Here is a 5,618-nt window from a genome sequence, read left to right on the forward strand (position 1 = left end):
CAGGGACCCCTGGGAGATGGAGTTCTCTGAGGCTTGTCGCTGGCTGGGCTCTGGTAGTTGGAGTCGGGGGCGCCCGCGGGGCTTTCGCAGATGGGATTCTGAGGGGAACTTGCTCAGGGGCCTCTGGAAGCTGGGGTCCTCAAAGAGGGCAGCCCAGCAGGGCCCTCCGTGAGATGGAGTCCTAGGAAGTTGGACACCCACGAGCCTCTGGGAGATGGAGTCTGAGGTGGGGGCTCCCAGGACCCTGGGAAATAGAGTCTGAGATGAGCGCCCGCGAGGTGTTCTGGGAGAACCTGAGTCTGAAGCGAGAGGCCACGGCGCATTCTGGGAGATGCAGTCCTCTGACGTAGGACTCCCGCGGGGTTCCCTGGGAAATGGAGTCCTTGAATGTCGCTGGCTGGGCTCTGGGAGATGGCGTCAGAGGGCGGCGCCCGTGCGGAGTTCTGGGAGACGTGGCGCGATGGCCGCAGCGACTACTGGGAGATGGAGTCTGGGGCTCTGGGATGATGGAGTCTGCGGCGAATGCCCGTGGATCCTGCGCTGAATCCTAGAAGCCACCACAGGGCGCGATCTTGCCTTTTCTGACAGCAGCCATTAATGGTGTGAGAGTCTGGGCAAGCGCGCACGGTGCGTTCTGGGAGATGCAGTCCTCTGACGTGTGATGCCCTCTGGGACCACTGGGAGATGGAGGCCTTTGAGGCTTGTGGGTCGCTGGGCTCCGGGAAAGTCAGGTGCGGGCGCCCGCGGTCCTCTGGGAGACGGGTCCTGCAGGGCACGCCCAGGAGGCTCTGAGACAGGGGTTGTCAAATAGGGCACCCCCGCAGGGCCCTATGTGAGACGGAGTCCTAGGAAGAGGGACACCCTCGGGGATCTGGGAGATGGAGTCTGAGGCGGGTGCCCACGGGCCTCTGGGAGGTGGAGTCTGAGGCGGACACCCACGGGACTCTGGGAGGTGGAGTCTGAGGCGGGCGCCCACGGGGCTCTGGGAGATGGAGTCTGAGGCGGGCGCCCACGGGGCTCTGGGAGATGGAGTCTGAGGCGGGCGCCCACGGGGCTCTGGGAGATGGAGTCTGAGGCGGGCGCCCACGGGGCTCTGGGAGATGGAGTCTGAGGCGGGCGCCCACGGGGCTCTGGGAGGTGGAGTCTGAGGCGGGCACCCACGGGGCTCTAGGAGATGCAGTCTGAGGTGAGCGCCCATGAGGTGTTCTGGGAGACGTGATCCTCTGACGCGTGACACCTGTGGGGACCACTGGGAGATGGAGTCCTTTGAGGCTTGTTGCTCGCTGGCTCTGGGAGGTGGAGTCTGAGGCGGGCGCCTATGGGACTCTCGGAGATGGGGTATTAGGGGTTTGCACAGAGTGCTCTAGAAGATGGGCTCCTCAAAGAGGGCACCCCCGCAGGGCCCTCCGTGAGAGGAGTACTCAGAAGCTGGATGCCTGCGGGGCTCTGGGAGATGGAGTCTGAGGCGGGCGCCCACGGGGTTCTGGGAAATGGAGTCTGAGGCCAGAGCCCGTGATGTGTTCTGGGAACGCGGTCTTCTGCTGCGCAACGCCCATGGGGACCACTGGGAGGTGTAGTCTGTGGCGAACGGCCGCGAGTCCTAGAAGCCACCAGAGGGCGCGCGAACCTGCCTTTTCTGGCTGTAGCCATCGAGGGTGTGAGAAGTGCGCCAGGTCCCCAGCAAGGATGAAATCTCAGATCCGCACTCTGTAAAATGCTTCCAATCTCTGGCTGACAGGTCTTCAGAGTGCTGGACACAGAAAGGTCTGGGGGGACGAGGGGAGAAATTCCACCTAAAGCACAAGATATCTACCAATAAGATATCCATGGCTGTTGCCGTGGCTCACTAGGCTAACCCTCCACCTGTGGCGCTGGCACTCCCGGTTCTAGTCCCTGTTGGGGTGCTGGGTACTAGGCCCGGTTGCCCCTCTTCCAGGCCAGCTCTCTGCTGTGGCCCGGGAGTGCAGTGGAGGATGGCCCAAGTGCTTGGGCCCTGCACCCGCATGGGAGACCAGGAGGAAGCACCTGGCTCCTGGCTTCAGATCGGTGCAGCACTGGCCGTAGCGGCCATTTCTGGGGTGAACCAATGGAAAAGGAAGACCTTTCTCTCTGTCTCTCTCTCTCACTGTCTAACTCTACCTGTCAAAAAAAAAAAAAAAAGATATCCACACAGTGGCCACTGAAACTAGTATAAGGCCTGGACAGTGACCTGTAATACTGATTTTTAGGTCCACATGATGACCTGTAATACTGGTGTGATATCTGATCTCTGAAACTAACCTGATGTTCCCTGTGTGTCTTCCAGTATTACTCTATCATGTCTGCATAGTGACATCCTACAAGGTTGATTGGTTTGGCAGGTGGCTGCACTGAACTTGGTGGGATTACTGTGTTAAATAAAGTTGCATCCTCTCTTTTTCTCTTGCATGGTGTTGATATGATTGTTTTCAAAAGCAATTTCCTTCTCAAATCTACAGGGAGGGTGGGACAGCGATGAATGAAAGTTCTTATTGCAATTGCTACTGTTCCTTTTAAAAGATTTTAGCAATGGGCCAGGTGCAGTAGCATAGCGGGTAAAACTGCTGCCTGTAGTGCCAGCATCCAATGTAGGTGCTGATTCGAGGCCTGGCTGCTCCACTTCAATCTAGCTCTCTGCTACAGCCTAGAAAAGCAGTAGAAGATGCGAATGGAAGACCTCTCTCTCTCTCTCTCTCTGCCTCCTTCTCTTTCTGTGTAACTCTTTCAAATAAATAAATAAATCTTTAAAAAAGATTTTAGCTGTTAATAGATGTACATTCTGATATTCCTGTTTTTAAAAGATTTATTTATTTATTTACTTATTTGAAAGGCAGAGCTACAGAAAGGCAGAGTCAGAGGCAGAGAGAGAGAGAAAGTTAGTTTTCAATCTGCTGTTCACTCTCCAGATGGCTACAATGGCTGGAGCTGAGCCTATCTGAAGCCAGGAGCCAGGAGCTTCTTCCAGGTCTCCCACGTGAGTGTGAAGGCCCAAGGACTTGGGTTATCTTCCACTGCTTCGCCAGGCCATAACAGAGAACTGAATCAAAAGTGGGGCATCCATGACTCGAACCGGCACCCACATGGGATGCCACCACTGCAGGTGGCGGCTTTACCTGCTACACCACAGTGCTGGCCACCCCTCCTTTTTTTTTTTTTAAAGAGATTTATTTATTTATTTGAAAGGCAGAGTTACACACACACACAGAGAAAGAGAGACAGAGGTCTTCCATCCACTGGTTCACTCCCCAGTTGGCCACAATGGCTGGAGCTGTGGTAATCTGAAGCTAGGAGCCAGAAGCTTATTCTGGATCTCCCGTGTGGGTGCAGGGGCCCAAGGACTTGGGCCATCCTCCAGTGCTTTCCCAGGCCACAGCAGAGAGCTGGGTCCAAAGTGAAGCAGCTGGAACTTGAACCAGAGCTCATATGGGATTCTGGCACTGCAGGCAGCAGCTTTACCTGCTACGCCACAGCACTGGCCCCCAGAGCCTATTTTCTAATTAGCTTTTCCCTCATGACAACTGTTGTCATAATTTCTTTTTTTAAGATTTATGTATTTGGTTTGTTTTCACATTTGAGTACTACAGAAGCAGCTAAGTTAGATAATTAATTAAAAATTTATAGATATTCTAGTTTTTTTTTTTTTGGTTACCCTAAGGACTTATGTAAGTATAGGGTAGAGAATTATTATTGCGTTTATCTTCAGAGTATAAAACTGTATACAAGAACTTGATTTAGACATCAGTGAACTTGAACTGAATTTTGAAAATCCATATTTCAGATAGGTGAGATCTCACTGCCAGATTAACTATAGGGTAAAAAGTAGCATAAGAAAGGAATGGGATCAAGGATGGATTAGTGTCACAGTGGGGGAAGTGTTCACTGACATAGCTTGAACGGGGATGGGAAGAATGGAGAGAATAACCACAGATCAGGAAACACAAATCAAGTTGTCAGGAAGGTGTTCTCTTGATCAATTCACATTTCCAACTCTTGATTTTGCTTCTGTTTTTTTTATGTTGTTTTTCAGATTTTTTTTGAGAGGCAGTGAGACTGACTGACAGAACTCTCATGCACTGGTTCATGCACCAAACGCCTGCAACAGACAGGCTTCGGCCAGGCCAAAGCCAGGAGCTGGAAGTTCAATCCAGGTCTCCCACACCCAAGTATTGGGTCCCTTCTGAGAGTCTGCATTAGCTGGAAGCTGGAATTAGGAGCAGAGACAAGACTTCAACCCAGGCGCTCTGGTATGCAATGCAGGTGTCCCAAGAGGCAGCGTAGCCACTGAACCAAATGCCTACGCTGACTCAGTTTTGATACTGTCAACTGATAAACATAATCTTCCAAAGCAATAGCTTGTGTTTCTATTGAACGTGAGTTCCAAATTAGCCTAAATGTCTATTCTTCTTTGGAGTGATATGATTTGAAAATTTTTGAAATTTTTGGAAGATTCTGTTATTTGAGCAATGTCTTCTCACCCAAATTGTTTCTTGTGATGTCAACAAGTACTGAACATTATGTAGGAGAAAAAGTGTTGATAGAAATATTTATAGAGTCTGTATACACGGGGGCTTCAAAAATGTGGAAAAAATAGAATTAAGAGATGTTCATTTTGATGCAACTCCATGCATAGTTTTTTTTTCTTTTTTTCTTTTTTTTTAACTTTTATTTAATGAATATTGATTTCCAAAGTACAGCTTATGGATTACATTGGCTCCGCCCCCCCAATGACTTCCCTCCCACCCGCAACCCTCCCCTTTCCCGCTCTCTCTCCCCTTCCATTCTTATCAAGATTCATTTTCAATTTTCTTTATATACAGAAGATCAGTTTAGTATACATTAAGTAAAGATTTCAACAGTTTGCACCCACATAGAAACACAAAGTGAAAAATACTGTTTGAGTACTCGTTATAACATTAAATCTCAATGCACAGCACATTAAGGACAGAGATCCTACATGAGGAGTAAGTGCACAGTGACTCCTGTTGTTGACTTTACAAATTGACACTCCTGTTTATGGCATCAGTAATCTCCCTATATGCATAGTTTTTTTTCACACTATGCACTATCTATGAATTTTTAAAGACCCCCTCATATTTTTAAAGTCAGTAGCTTTAGTTCTTTTGAAGCACAAGTTCTCCATTTTGGATAATGTAGAATTAAGATTTTCTGATTCTTATGCAGGAAATCAACTACATTTGTTACTGTGAATTAGTTCTGAGAAGAGGAGCGTGGTGGGACAAGATTTGCAGAGTCACCACACAGACCCCGGGAGTTGGGTGAAAGTGGGCCTGAGGCGAGCAGCCTGCAGAGTCATCTATTTCAGTTGCTACAGCAGCTTAAATAGCCAAGGCAGCCTATCTGGTCAAGGGGCGGTTTATGCCCTAATCAATCACAGCCTGTTGCCAGGCAGTATCTGAAGCCATCCAATCACAGCCTGTTGCCAGTCAGGCTCTGTTGCCAGGTGGTTTCCCAGGGGGGTTTCCCAGGGAGTTTCTGAAGCCACTCCTGAGTAACTGACGCTTGCTTGCCAGTGGCCATCTTGGCATGGCCTTCTCATTCCACCATACATTAACATCTTCCAACTATAAGTTGTCTGAGAA

At 49.8% G+C, this 5,618-nt stretch overlaps 1 long non-coding RNA gene across 1 annotated transcript; it reads left to right on the top strand.

Moving 5' to 3' along the window:
* The first annotated feature begins 412 nt into the window (after nt 1–412).
* Nucleotides 413–4,410, top strand: LOC127486577 (uncharacterized). The gene is made up of 2 exons (XR_011388402.1): nt 413–703; nt 4,046–4,410. It is a non-coding gene; the product is annotated as an uncharacterized lncRNA (long non-coding RNA).
* The last annotated feature ends 1,208 nt before the right edge of the window (nt 4,411–5,618 follow it).

The sequence above is a fragment of the Oryctolagus cuniculus genome, chromosome 4 (genome assembly GCF_964237555.1).
Source record: "Oryctolagus cuniculus chromosome 4, mOryCun1.1, whole genome shotgun sequence".
NCBI classification, from domain to species: domain Eukaryota; kingdom Metazoa; phylum Chordata; class Mammalia; order Lagomorpha; family Leporidae; genus Oryctolagus; species Oryctolagus cuniculus.